Source organism: Eleutherodactylus coqui, chromosome 3, assembly GCF_035609145.1.
Source record: "Eleutherodactylus coqui strain aEleCoq1 chromosome 3, aEleCoq1.hap1, whole genome shotgun sequence".
NCBI lineage: Eukaryota > Metazoa > Chordata > Amphibia > Anura > Eleutherodactylidae > Eleutherodactylus > Eleutherodactylus coqui.
The window spans coordinates 280,949,418-280,963,597 of record NC_089839.1 but is presented as its reverse complement, the minus strand read 5'-3'; the positions used below and the strand labels follow the sequence as shown (position 1 = coordinate 280,963,597).

Below are 14,180 nucleotides of genomic sequence, written 5' to 3'. Positions count from 1 at the left end.
GAGTGGGGACTATTGTATAGGGATCTGGAATGGTCAGACTTGCGGCCACAGTCACGTATTCTAAAAAAAATAATACATTCTTGCATAATTACAGTTAAAGTTATTTTACCGCATTGAGGTAATTTGAAGGGAATCTGTCAGCTTGAACAGGCAGCATAATATATAAAGAAGGAAGAGCGGAGCAGACTGATATATAGTTTTATGGGGAATGAGTCAGTATAACTTGTGCTTTATTCATTTATATCTCAGCTCATTCTGAGCTGAACAGTCCAATGGGTGGAGCCATGGGCGTAACTAAAGACTCAGGGGCCCTGATGCAAAACGTGAGCTGAGACCCCTTCCCCCTCTATCTGTTTCTGAACCCGTACCCATACCTAAACCATGCTGCACAGAGACATAACTTAAAGCTTCTGGGCCCCAATGCAAAACCTGTAACAGGGCCCCCAACTATAATACTTTATTCATAGTACTGGGCTCCCTATATGGAGAAGAGAGGCCTTATGGGCCCCCTAAGGCTCCTGGGCCTGGAAGAAACTGCAGCATGCTCTATCTTGCATGTATTATTTATGCACACACCCCAAGATAGTGCATGGGGATTGGCGGCACGCAGCGCGTGGCACGTTGGCACACACAGTCATGTGAGCCCGGCCTTACATTCTGCTTCTAAGAAGCAAAACAAAAATCACCTTAAAGACGCATAAGACAGTATTTTTTACCTTCATTTCTGTAGTTCATTATACAGAGTAAAAAAAGAAAAAAAGAAAAAAAAAGGCACAATAATAGGCAAACAAAATATTCCAACAAATTTATTTTAACCGCGTAACTCCTCATTTCACTTTCTAGAATTTTGCCTGGGGCTAACACTTAATGCTATACATTTATTCATGATATTCACACAAAGCAACAAGATGAAAAGAAGAGGGGGGGAGAACCAGGAAAAAAAGTGCCAATATCTGCCGCGCCGAGAACAACAAAGAAAACAAACAGGTGGGGATGAATATGCCATTCATCAACATAAAAGAGCAGGCATGCGCAAGTGCGACACCCGCAGCCGAGGAGCGCTGCCTGGATAGAGCAGCTATGTGTGCAATCAGATAGGAACCCTCTCCCCTACATGCATACGTTAACATACGTGACCTGGCTTTATAGTAACACGCAGTCACCGGCGGTGAGCGATAAGACAGACATCTGTTGTACATCGATGGCCGCTGCACGTTGATGTATAGTAGTACAGTGACGAAGCACTATCAGTAAGTATGCCACACTACTGGTACCCTTAAGCTGGGCGCACACGAGTGTGGCGGTACGCTGTATCAGTCTACCATAAGCTCATGAATTGCGAGAAATACACATATTACACGCATATATACGCCGAGATAGTACATGATGATGGGCGGCACATAGCGAGTACACAATGTCTTTGAGTTAACCTTGAGCCGGCTACTTGAACCACACAGGGTTTGAACTCGCAACCTTCAGGTCGTGAGCGTCTACCCTTTAACATGCGGAGGTGTACTGCTGACCATCAATGATTTTTATGCTGGCATGAAAGATCCAATTAGCTATTAAATGAGCGAAAGCCTGCTCGTTTATCGACCAATCACTGGCATATTTAGACAGACCGAGGAATGAGCAAACAAACTTTCAGGTGGATGATCATGCCCGATCATTAGCCCGTGTAAAAGGGCAGCTTAGTAAGAAATACATGGAACAGACAAAAAAAAAAAAAACCCTGAAAACAACCAGTCGGGAGGGATATCAGGAGAGTTATCCCCACCAACCTTAGAGCTTATTCACACAAGCGTATATTGGCCGTCGTTTTCAATAATTGGTGTGACCCCTCTTTGCCATCAAAGCAGCATCAGTTCTTCTAGGTTCACTTGCACACAGCTTTTTAAGGAACTCAGCAGGGAGGTTGCTCCAGACATCTTTGAGAACAAACCACTGTGGATGTCGGCTTGCTCAAATCCTTCTGTGTCTTCATGTAATCCCAAACAGACTAGATGATGATGACGACGACAGGGCTCTGTGGGGCCAAATCAGCACTTCCAGGACTCCTTGTTCTTCTTTACACTGAAGGTAGTTCTTAATGACTTTGGCTGGATGTTTGGGGGTCGTTTTGCTTCTGCAGAATACATTTGGAGTCCGACGCCTTCTATTTTTGAAAGAAGTTCTTACTTTGCAGCATTAATTCCAGATATCCGTTCAGTAATCCACATAGTGTGATCATCTGGCACCCGTCACGCGGATGCTCTTCAAAATTTCAAACCCAACAGTAATGCTATCCAACAAATATCAGACTTATGGAATTGTCTAGTAGAGTCCTGTAGAAAAGCATTTATACAGTATTTACAGTCTTTTGTACTCTAGCAGCATTTATTGATAGAGCAGAATATTAAAAATGTATCTCCGTGATAAATGCCATTCAGTAAATGTGGTTTTTTTATGGAATACCACAAAGAATGTGCGCCAGAGGAGAAATGTGTATTTCGCCTTTGTGTCAGACTTTTCATCTTCTGAAACGGTGACGATATCATGGCAAACTCTTCACACGAGTGCATATTGACTCAGAAAGCTCTATAAAATTCTCTGACAATGTGACCTGGAACATAACACAACGAGTTTGCAGGCTTCCGCTCACATGAAGTTAATGTTGGAAGGCAATCCGTTCCGAAAACGAAGCCCAGGGCCAGTGCTTCAAGCACCTTCCTCAGAGAGAATAAACGGGATTTTCCTAAACCACCATAAATGCTGTGGTGAATTAAGTGCATCTTCAAACTGCCTGATCTAAATTGACTCTACCTAAATATTAGACAGGGGGCATAAATCTGCCCCAAATTGTTGATTAAAGTTGTAGAGTGCGCTGATGAAGGCAGAAAAATGAAAAGATAATCTCAGTCCATTCCAGAGCCGTGCCAATAAAACACAGTACAAGGATCTAAAGTCTCTAAACAACATTTGTACCAATAGAATACCATGATTACAGTCCGCCACAATTGGGCAGCGCTCCAGATGATGATTAAGGGAAAGATAAAAAAACGTTCTCTTTTTAGGACATAACTTTCAGCCATGTTTTCAGGTTTAGAAAAGCTCAATGTATGTACAGGGGGTTTATTCATAAAGCTGATTTTATGTCCAGTTCTGTCCAAGTTTGATACTAACAGAACCTGGACTCATTAAAGTCAATATGCGTATTCACATGTGTGGTTTTCTTCACGGACAAATGCTCTGTGCAAAATAAATCACAGCATGTGCTATTCTGGGGCAATTCTTGAACCAGAATCGCCTATTCAAGTCAATGGGTACGCGCTAAAAAAAAAAAAAAAACAACGCTCAAATGGCATGCAAGTATGTTTTTTTCCCCCCACAAACCTATTGACTTCAATGGTCGTTTCAAGATTCAACTTCAATGGGACCTCAGTAATAGCTTATAATTTATTTTTGCACCATGTGCTGTCCATGTATTCCACAGAAAACACACGACCCCATTATAGCTTACGAGGCTAATCACACACACAATTTTTTAAACTTATGTGTTGTCCTATTCCTGTCGATTGACAGTAAAAAAAATAGGGCATGCAATGTCCAGTGTCCGTGTAAATCAGACAGCAGACATACAGATATCTGTGTGCTGTTCAATGCGAGTTGCGTTCAAGTTTCTAGCGCACAACTAGAGTATGGCCATGGCCTTTGGCCCAAGTTTATGAGTCCAGTGGACTTAGTCACTCAGTGATTCACAGCTTTCCCCACAACAGCATCAAAGTAGAGAGAACTGTCAATAATACAGTGAGACATAAGATAGTAAAAAAAAACAAAAAACTTTCTGACAGTGAGGGTGATCAATGAGTGGAACAGGTTACCACAGGAGATGGTGAGTTCTCCTTCAATGGAAGTGTTCAAACAAAGGCTGGACAAATATCTGTCTGGGATGATTTAGTGAATCCTGCACTGAGCAGGGGGTTGGACCCGATGACCCTGAAGGTCCCTTCCAAATCTACCATTCTATGATTCTATGACCTTCACCAGACCCAAGTCAAAAGTTATCTTGAATCTTTACCTAAAAATCAAGACAACCCATTCAGCTCCTCCTGTTCCACAACCAGATGCGAGCAGATCATATGTTTATACATAAAACCACTTCTTATTGTCAAGCAGATGGATGTCAATGCACGTTGTTACACACTGGTTTGACTTTGGGCTGAGGAGGCAGCACCTGGGGAACCCCAGTTTTCACCCCTGACCCCTCTAAGGAGAATATGGTCCTTGCTGATGAGTCAGAGCCTCATGTGGCACGGAGTGCTAAGGCAGCAGAAATGCAGTCCTAAGCTCTCGCTCACGACCTGAAGGTTGTGGGTTCAAGCTCCATGTGGTTCAGCTATCTGGCTCAAGGTTGACTCATCCTTCCAAGGTCAGTCAAATGAGAACCCAGCTTGCTGGGGGGCAAAAGAGCACTGGGAATGCAATGGCAACCACCCCGCAAAAACAGTCTGCCAAGAAAATGGCAGTCAGTCATGATTCAGTGCTTACACTAGGGGACTTTACATTTTTACCCTTAGCAATTACACAGATGGTTATGTGGCTTCTGACACTGCAGAGGGCCAAGGCGTGATACCTAATGGTGTAAACAGGTGCGTAACAAAGACAGGCTGCGGTCAAGATGGGTGGTACAGAAGCGGTAAAAAAGTCCAATGAACAGGTCAGGGAGCTCAGAATAGTGGAGGGTCAGTGCAGGAGTCAGAATCGGAATACAGACAAACAAGGGTTTTGTCACAAAGGCTGATGAGACTAATTGCTTAGGGACCCACCCTTGGGGCAGATGCCCAATATAGCAGGTACCAAGATGAGATTAGAGTGGGATATGTTACAAAAGCACATGCAGGCGAGCGGGGGCATGCACCATACTACAGGCAGAAGCAGGGTGCCATGCTGAAGGAACAAGTCATGCAGGATTGGCGTGAGGATGGTGGCACCCAATTACAGCGACAGGTGAGCGGCGACTGCGTGCCATGACACATAATGTTTCAATGACTTACTTTGATGCAAACCGTTAACTAAAGGTCACAGTTAAAAACAAGCCAAGACTTAGGAAGAAGTTTAACTTTTTGGTCTTTGCCAAGTTGAAAATTGCTATTTGTGGAAACTCAGCATTCATAGGAAATTCTTCTAATTGCCTGGCCATTTGGCGGTTAATAGAATGTGTTTAGCAGCTCCAGCATCTATTTGGCAGCTCTGAAAACTAATTAGCGTGTTGCATGGATAAATCAGCTCAATGTTATATATTCTGTGTATTTCCGCTGCCTCGGATCTCCGTGCTTAACCCTTGGGTGAAAGAAAGCCTTACCAAGGAGAAAATCTGCTGGAAGTGACAGGATGTGTTACCACAACACCCAGCCTCATACATGGAGAGCTGTAACAGCTCATCTTCCTTAACGCGGAGTTCACAAGTTGGGGTCACATTAAGTTATTTTGTGGCAATTTTCGATAAAAAAAAAACCGCAATGTTGTGACTGCGATCTGTGAACCCAAGTCAAAAAATGTTACTTAAGTGAAATAAAATGCTTATAACAATGATGATGAATTAGCAATTTTTGGGGCAGCAATCAGGTCAAAGGCACAATTGTTTATTTTCTATTCAGGCGTTTTGTCGCTGTTTTTAGTTTTTGCAGCAGAGAGACAGAATTAACACGGAATGAAACTATTCCGTTTTTAGCACCATTGATTTAAAAAAAAAATTAAAAAAATTAAGGGACAGCAAACGAATTCTTCCAATTTTCAATTTTTTATTTATTTATTTATTTTTTATTTTTTTTTAAACCCTATTGAAATCAATGGTGGAAAAACGGCACTATTTAATGTGCTCTCTCTGCTCTCAAAACCGAAAAGAAAGACAGAATGCTTCAAAAGAGGATAAAGACTGGTGTGAAATGAGACCAAGTGTTCCCAGCACGGCTGTGGCCAGTTGTAGGTAAAATATATTGAGTTTATTGTGTTGACATCTTCTGCAAGTTTACATTTGTAGCACCCAAAAAGCCCACTAATTCAATCTAACGCAAAGATTTAACCCCCTTAGTGAAGAAGGACCCAGCGATTGTCATCTCATCGTCGCATTGCAAGAACCATAACTTACCGATGTAGCTGTATGTAGTCAACTTGTCTATTTTAATGGCATCACACTAGGGTACATGTATCGTATTGTACAATTTGTATTATCTTTTTGAGGGGGGGGGGGGGGGGGAGATTGAAAAAACACTCAGAAATTTCGCCATTGTTTTGGGGTTCTGTTTTTACGGTGTCCATTATTCGATAAAAACAACATGATAAACTCTGTTGAACTTTTTTATTCCCTCAAGGGGACTTGAAGATGTGATGTTTAATAGCTAGGATAGTACAGTGCATTACTTATGTAATGCATTCTACCAAGCCTATGACAGCAGCCTGTTAGGCTATGCCAGTGGTGAGGTCTAATGGGTTGAGGTACATGGCAGACATGGAGGCCTTTGACAGGCTTCTGGCTGCCATGGGAACTCACTGGTACCTTGCAATCACACAGCGGAGTGCCGACAGGGAGATCCTTCTGTCACCTGTCATCTGCTTACATGTTGCAGTTGCTCTTGTGGCATGTAAGAGGTTAAACGACAAGGATCTGATGTTTTTCCATATCTGGCAGTTGGAGCAGGAGCCTTGCTGTCACCAGTCAGCTAAACCCCCGCCTTAAAAAGATGTATATTGCAGGTTAAAATCCCACTAGTGGGGTCAGTAAAAAGGCATATTGGCAGTCACTAAGAGGTTAAACAAATATATTGGGTCTTAAGTATAAAAACCTTGCTGTTCCCAGCAACCAATATTTTTTGAACCGAAATGTAGCCTCTTTATTCTCCAGTCCTAATCATTAAGTGTGATGACTGATGAGTAAGATAATACCTTCTAACATCAGTATTTCCACTCACAGGAAAATTGTAGGCACTAATCTGAACAGGAACACTCCCAAAACATCCTAAAACGCCAATTTTTTTGCAGATTGAGCTAAGCCCCGCCTCTTTAATGGAACATTTCTTTGGATATTCCCATGAAAAATAGGTTGTAGGGTATGGATTTACCGGGATGTGTCATGCCTCCTAATAACTTTGCTGTCCATGTGCCAGATAATCAACTCTTTACCAGCTATGACCTGGAGTAGATTGGCTCCATAACTTTGGGGCTGTACCAAAATCATAAGTTATCCCTTATTCACAGGATAAGGAATAACTCGCTGGTTGGTGGGGGGGGTTTACTGATGATCATCATCACTGATCATCGTTGATCATGATCGCTGATCATGAAAATGGAGGTTCCGTTCTCCCACACCCTCCTAAAAGGGGCTTACGCCCCCGCCCCCCATCCTTGGTGAGGAGGTGACTAAATAAAGTGCTGGTTGTGCAAGTGCACCATTCACTTTCAATGTAATGCTAGAGATTTTTCGCCATCCCCATTTAAATAATCAGAGCTCCAATCGCACGTGCTCGGCCAGCGCTCCATTCTTTCTGATGTCACTGCAGGGAGAGAAGTTACCCCACAGACTGCCAGATGGGAACCTGGGTCTCCTGCTCTCGAGATGGGCAGGGGTCTCAGCGGTGAGACTCCTACTGATCAGCAAGTTATCTCCTATCCTATGAGTACAGAATAACATGTTATTCAGTTACAACCCTTTGTAAGCTAGTTTCTGGTATAAGTTACAGTAAATTTGTCGAACCATGGGAGACCCTTCCCTTTTGAATAAGCCCAACCCACCCATTTAAGGAGTCTTAAAAATGTAAAAAAATAAAAAGTTGCAAAAAGTTGCATAAATGCAGCAGCCGCCATAATTGGTGCCTTTGTTCCATAAAAATAATTGCAGAAAGGAATTCATAAATTTCCCTTTAAATATTTGCAAGGCAGAAAGCAATCAGTGTCCTGCACCAAAGAACAATGGCCCTCGCTTTCCAAAGCAAACATCTGAACAGGTTTGTGTACACTACAGAACATCGTGTGACCGCGGCATAAAAAAGGAGAGACTTATCCGAATGCTCTGCATTAAATCCTCCAGACGTCTATAAGAATCTAGAATAATACGTCTATAGTAAAGCAGTAACCACATTGACAGCTCCGCTCGTTTCCATACATTGGTTCCCAAGAAGATGGCTGTAATAGCGATATCGGTACACAATAGGAAGTGCTGAGTAAAGAGCCGGTCCTACACAAACAAGAACTACTGAACATGCGGCAGGAATGCCATTGTGAAGACTGGTATAAATATAACGCAGTTGTAAGAGCGACGGCCAATTATAGCACATATTAACACTGTCACATCTATATGGAAATGTCTCCGTGTTCTGGAGCAAAGACTAAACAGCGGTAACAGAATAGCCTGGCCAGGAAAACTAAAAAGCTTGACATTTTTCTGTATGTAGTAAAGCACTTTCAACTATTTTTGGTCAAAACAAGGACAATGGCGACTTTTTGACTCAGTTGGTCTTCATCTAGTTAAAATACAAGCAGGTTCGCAGAAATCTTGCTGCAAAGGGCCTCATAGTACTTGCCATCAAGACAGGGGGGTCTGTCATAGTGAGCGATGCCCTCTTAGACTATATCCATAAGGGCAAGTATATATAATTCTGGTTAATGAAAAACTATTTTCATGAGTGTGTAAAATGTGTTTTTTTTTCGCGCGTTTTCTCGGCAATTCCTTTTTCTTTTGGTCCACTTAGTAACTTGCGGTAAACGCATTGCACTCGCTTCAATGCTTCCATAGAGAATAATGGCCTTTGTCAACAAGAATTGCCCAATCATAGGACATGCATTGATTTTTCTAATTCGAACTATGCTATAGTTCTATCAGAAAGAACTCAGGCGTGAAAATTGCCCATGTGAATACGGTCTAAGAGTTGCGCATGATCACCTTAGGTAAGGTAAAGTCCTGAGTCATGACGGACTCCTTGGGTAATGTCACATCGTGGGGGGTTTGGCATTGCCTTCCTCACTCATCTTTTTACCCTTCAGCAAGCTGGGTACTAATTTTACTGACCTCAGAAGGATGGAAGGCTGAGTCAACCTTGAGCCGGCTACCTGAACCACACGGGAACCTGCAACCTTCAGGTCATGAGCGAGAGCTTAGGACAGCATTTCTGCTGCCTTAACACTCTGCGCCACATCACCTTAAAGTACTGTATTACATATTAGCCAGTCAGTTAGAATTAAGTGGCAAGTGCTCCATAATGACATATAGGTATTAGGCCGCCGTGCTACATGATCATCTACTTGCCATTTATTTCGGTCAATACATAATGAATGCCCAATCATCTAAATAAACTCAGACTTATTAAATATATCTACACACACGTGTTAACCCTTTGCAATCCAATTTTGGATTCAGGGTTTTCTAGGGGGCTTTCTCTTTCTGCCATTATACAATGGCGCCATCTGCTGGCTAGAGCCAGTACTGCAGTATGTGACATGACGGAGAGGCCCCCGACAAACAAAGCGCCCAGTAATATACAGTAAGAATACCCTGACGGACGTCTTCCGACATCAGAGCTCTACAGGCTTCAATCAGAATGTTGGAAGATGTCAGACAGTGAATTGGAAAGGGTTAAGGGGTATTTCCATCTCAGGAATCCTATTTCAATACATTATAAAAGTCGCAAAACACCACAATTAAGATATTTATTTATTTCTAAAGGGCTCCCTTCTCTGCCCTCTGGTAGTTTTCAGCTCATTACCAGGGACCACAACCTCTGGCGTGATGGAGCAGAAGAGGCTCACGCACTTCTTACTCCGCTCTTTCATCTATATCTGGTGTCCGGGATCTCTGGAGTACATGTACAATTACTCCTGACTCAGCCACCATCTGCCACTGCACGCTGGTATTACGTTCCACAGAAGGGCTCCTGGGCAAGTCCGGTAAGCGCCAACCATTCATTAAATGAAACTTTAGCTCTACATAGTCAATAAGCTCCCTGCAGTATCTCCATCCTGAGCTAACCTTTGCCCAAATAGTTAGGTCCGGTAATTGACCCAATAACCTGGTTCATCCTTCTGACCATACCGTAACCTACCATTCTTAATGCATTTTACCACTGACTGATGCCATTTTCACCATCAAATGACTGCAAATTTAGACTAAGCTAACGGGTCCCATCAGATGTTGTTGGAAACAGTCATTCAAATCCAGCAAACTTTGTGGTTTCAATTTAAGGAGAAGCCACCAAACTATACTCGCTTCTCTTCAGCCCGCCGGGACCCCGCTGAGCGGCTCCCGTGTCCCCAGTGCCAGCTCTCACTCTCTACTTTCAGCGGAAGACCACTGTGGTCAATCAGAGGCCACAGCGCTGCCATTCAAACTCCTGCCATCGGAGCTCACATCTTGGGTACCACGATGCCAGAAGCTCTGAACGGATAGGCCACAGTGATCACCTGACATCCGCCGGACATCAGTGGGAGACGCTCATCTGTCTCCCGAGGGGCTGAAGAGAGGAGAGTACAGTTAATTTATTTAAAGCAGGGCCCAGCTGTTACAAAGTTTTTGGTTGTAGTGAAAAAACTCCATTAAAGCAACCCTCTTGTCCCGGAGAAACCAAGATGTCTGCACCGCCGTCTTCTAAGGATAGGTGCTCAATAGTAAAGTCCCTACGGATTTTACCAAAAGCGTTCCCATTTTGACTCCATAAAAGACTGTGCACTTATGATACACTAGAAACCGCCCTCATTGGCAGGCATGTTATGTTGCACTTGAAATGATACATTGACCCAGAATTCCCTTTCTGCTCCCTTTTTTGCTTGAGAATATCAAAAGCTGTTCAAAAACCTGCCCTTTCACATGCAAAAATATTCCGGCGAATGATTAATCAGTTTCAAGGCAATCGTCTGACGGAGAACAAAAGGACCGATCCATAAATACAAACTACAGACAAGAATGCCATCGTTCAGCCTGTTTGTCTTAGTCACCGAGGACTAATTCTGTTTTGCCTTCTCTTCTTAGAGCTCGGCGATATATATTCTAATCATTATAAATAGCCCTAATTGGATTATAATAAAACCAGGAAATTGTTCTATTGCGACGCTGAATTATCCAGGCTGGTGAGAGTGCAGATCAAGTGAAAAATCTCAAAAGGGAAAAAAAATTTTTAATTGAATGGGTTATTATTTTAAACGGCGAGGCTTGTTTATAGACGTGCGGCGCGGGTCTTGGCTTTGACAGATACTCTTCAATAATTCGGTAGAAGGAGGAAAAAAAAAAAAAAAAAGGATGTTACCTTGACATTTTAATCAGAAAAAAATAAATGCAGCAAAACAATACGGAGCTCCAGCGTCTACCGTTCGCTAATGAAATGGCACAGCAAGGAGGCAACTCAAGGATACGTTTATAGCTATGTGCTAGAAAACCGATCCCATACAATTAAAAAAAAAAAATCACCTTCACGATTCGGCAAATGGAATATTTCCATGACATGCTGCACCCATTCTTGATTAAACATCTACCCGCTGCCAAGGACTAGATTTTAATGGACGTGTACATTAAATGCATTTCTGTTTGTTAAAGTGCTTAACTATCAATATAAATAGGCAAAAGTGTAGCATGCTGTCAGCTTTGTCACCTATGTTCAGCTTATGAATAATTAGCGTTGAAAGTCTTGACTTGGTACACGCTGGCATGAAGGGGGTTACTTTTCTGCATGAAATCTGTACCACCCACCATTCCTAGTTGCCAAGCAACTCCATCATGTCTCATTCGATTCCCCTATGGTATCAAAGAATGGCAACCAACTCTCTAAGTCCTGTTCACTTCTGCATCGGCTTTTAAAAGTAAAGAGGTGGAGAAAGGAAAGAAGGGTGGTTAGGCTTCGACTTGTCCGTTTGACTACGGCTCAATTAATACCCATGGGAAAAGGTGTTGGAAACAATACCTAGTCTGCCACAAATTTGGCACAAAAATAGTCTTGGGGACTAAGGAATAAGATGACTAGGCTAAGATAGGAAAATAACAGTGCCAAATTTACCAATCCTGTCTAATAGTAATATAGGTCAGAAGTATAAAAGTGTTCAGTGCTCCAAAAATCAAACTCAAAAGACAATACAGGAACAGACTCAACTGGTCTGGTGGGGTTGCCATAAGTAATGGGTTGCCCCACTACACCTAACAACTGGTAGGCCTTGAATATACACCTCAATGGGTTTGGGTAAATCCTCATCCAGCAAAGACATCAAGAATGGAGAGTGCCAATCACAACCACGCGATCTAATAGACCAGGGTCAGCGTATACCAGGAACGGCCAAGAAAAGCAGATGGCGCTCCTGGATTACCCTAAATAAATATCCAATAAAATGTGTAACATAAGGTCAATTACTTCGCCAGGGAGGTCTGTGGGACCAGATCGGATCCCCACCAAACCCCTGTGATGAAGAAAAGTGGATAAGCCAAATGCAAATGGTCCGGGATGCAGGATTAAACAACTAGATGAAGTCTTCCAAGGTTTATTAATGAAGTCAAACCACTGTAAAGCTAGCCTTGGATTTGTGACAAGGTGCGTTGTCTGGTTGGAAGTATAGCTGACCATTCCCAGAATATTGCCCCATTGTAACACATTATTGTCTAAGATGTGAAGGTACACCTCCATGGTCATAGCTCTTGCCACTACAACCAATGAACCAAGACCGTGCCAAGTAAAAAGTCTCCAGACCGTAACAGAACCTCTGCTGTACTTAACTATTGACACAACACACTCAGGCAAAAAGCGTTCTCCAAACCTCCTCCATACCCAATTTGAAGGAGAGGCATCCAATACTTCCATCATTCCATGGAAGGTTCTTCCATTGCTCAACTGTCCAATGACAACAGTCCTTGCACCACTGTGGCCCGTCCGATGCATTGCGCTTTGTAGTAACAACGTAACCAATATATCAGGTAGCATACTCTTCCCGTCACAAACTATGGCTTACATCTCCATGGGTCTGCTTCTTATGTAGCATAGTTTAGGACATGTGACATGCTAAGACACAATCCATTTTACTGATGGGGGTGTCCAAATACTTTTGGCAGGATAACGTATATGACAGAAATACACCAAACGTTTGTTGCATTTTACGACATGGTCTAGGTGCAATGATATTAGTAAATCTGCCCCGGTGTTTAGAGTCAAACACTATCCATTATAGCACAGATGTTTAAAAGCAGAGACAAACAATATCCATGCGCTAGGTGAACGCGGTGCGATGCGAGGTTTCCCAATTGCAGACAATGGGAGAAACTCTGCAATCCTCCATCGCGGCTGCGATTCACGGCCTAATATCGCGCTCGCCCGTGTGAAGTTAGCCTAACTCCAGTAAATGCAAGGTCTCTTAATATTTTTTTCAGTAATAGGAGCAGATAGAAACATGGAGCAAATTTTAGGAGACTCATGTATTCTTCATGGAGGAGCAACATGGTAGCATTGCCTGGTACACAGTACCCCCATAACAGCGGCTGCAGTTGGAAGTGCTTTAAATACATAAAACGGCGACATTCACATTCCGGTCTGACAACATGACCGTGCAAGTGAGGCAAGGTATTATGGAGGACCGCCGATGGACTGTGGAAGAGATTGCCTGCAAAGCCGGCATTTGTGAACTAAGAATCTGTGCGCACCATCTTGCGTGAAGACCTGATGATTCGAGACGTTTCCTCCAGGTGGGAGCTGCAAGTCCGTCAAGACAGCAATCCTGCTCATCCAGCAGCACTATTCAGGGGTCTCTTCTTCTTGCACCTATTGATGGCCATTTCCAACAACGAAGGGCGCTCTCCATGATCGCACATTTTCCAGTCATGCCACTTTTGCATTAGCAATTTTCCAGTTGGCAAAGCAGACCCTAAAGAAGCGTTCACAGCGGCCATGTCATCATGGCATCAACGTTGTAAAAAACGTGTACATCAAGAAAAAAAATTAAGAGACCTCCAACTTTGAACACACCTGATATGTTTAAAGAAGGGGAACAGAGTGAGCACTGAATAGGACAAAGTGTAAAAACTAAAGCAACCAAAAACATATCAGCCGGTCCACTAAAGTATCCAACTGACAAACTCCTGCTGGGACGTGCCGACTGCGCTACTTGCCATTTGGGCAATGAGTTAATGAGATTTCTACTCCGGCATCGACAGTCTGTGTGTGGCGCTGACTGACTGCAGAAAAAGG

The 14,180-nt window shown here is 43.0% G+C and overlaps 1 protein-coding gene across 1 annotated transcript in view; it reads right to left on the bottom strand.

Annotated features, from left to right (window-relative positions):
• Positions 1-14,180, bottom strand: part of RABGAP1L (RAB GTPase activating protein 1 like) — a 332,919-nt gene that overhangs the window by 195,322 nt on the left and 123,417 nt on the right. The window lies entirely within an intron of this gene.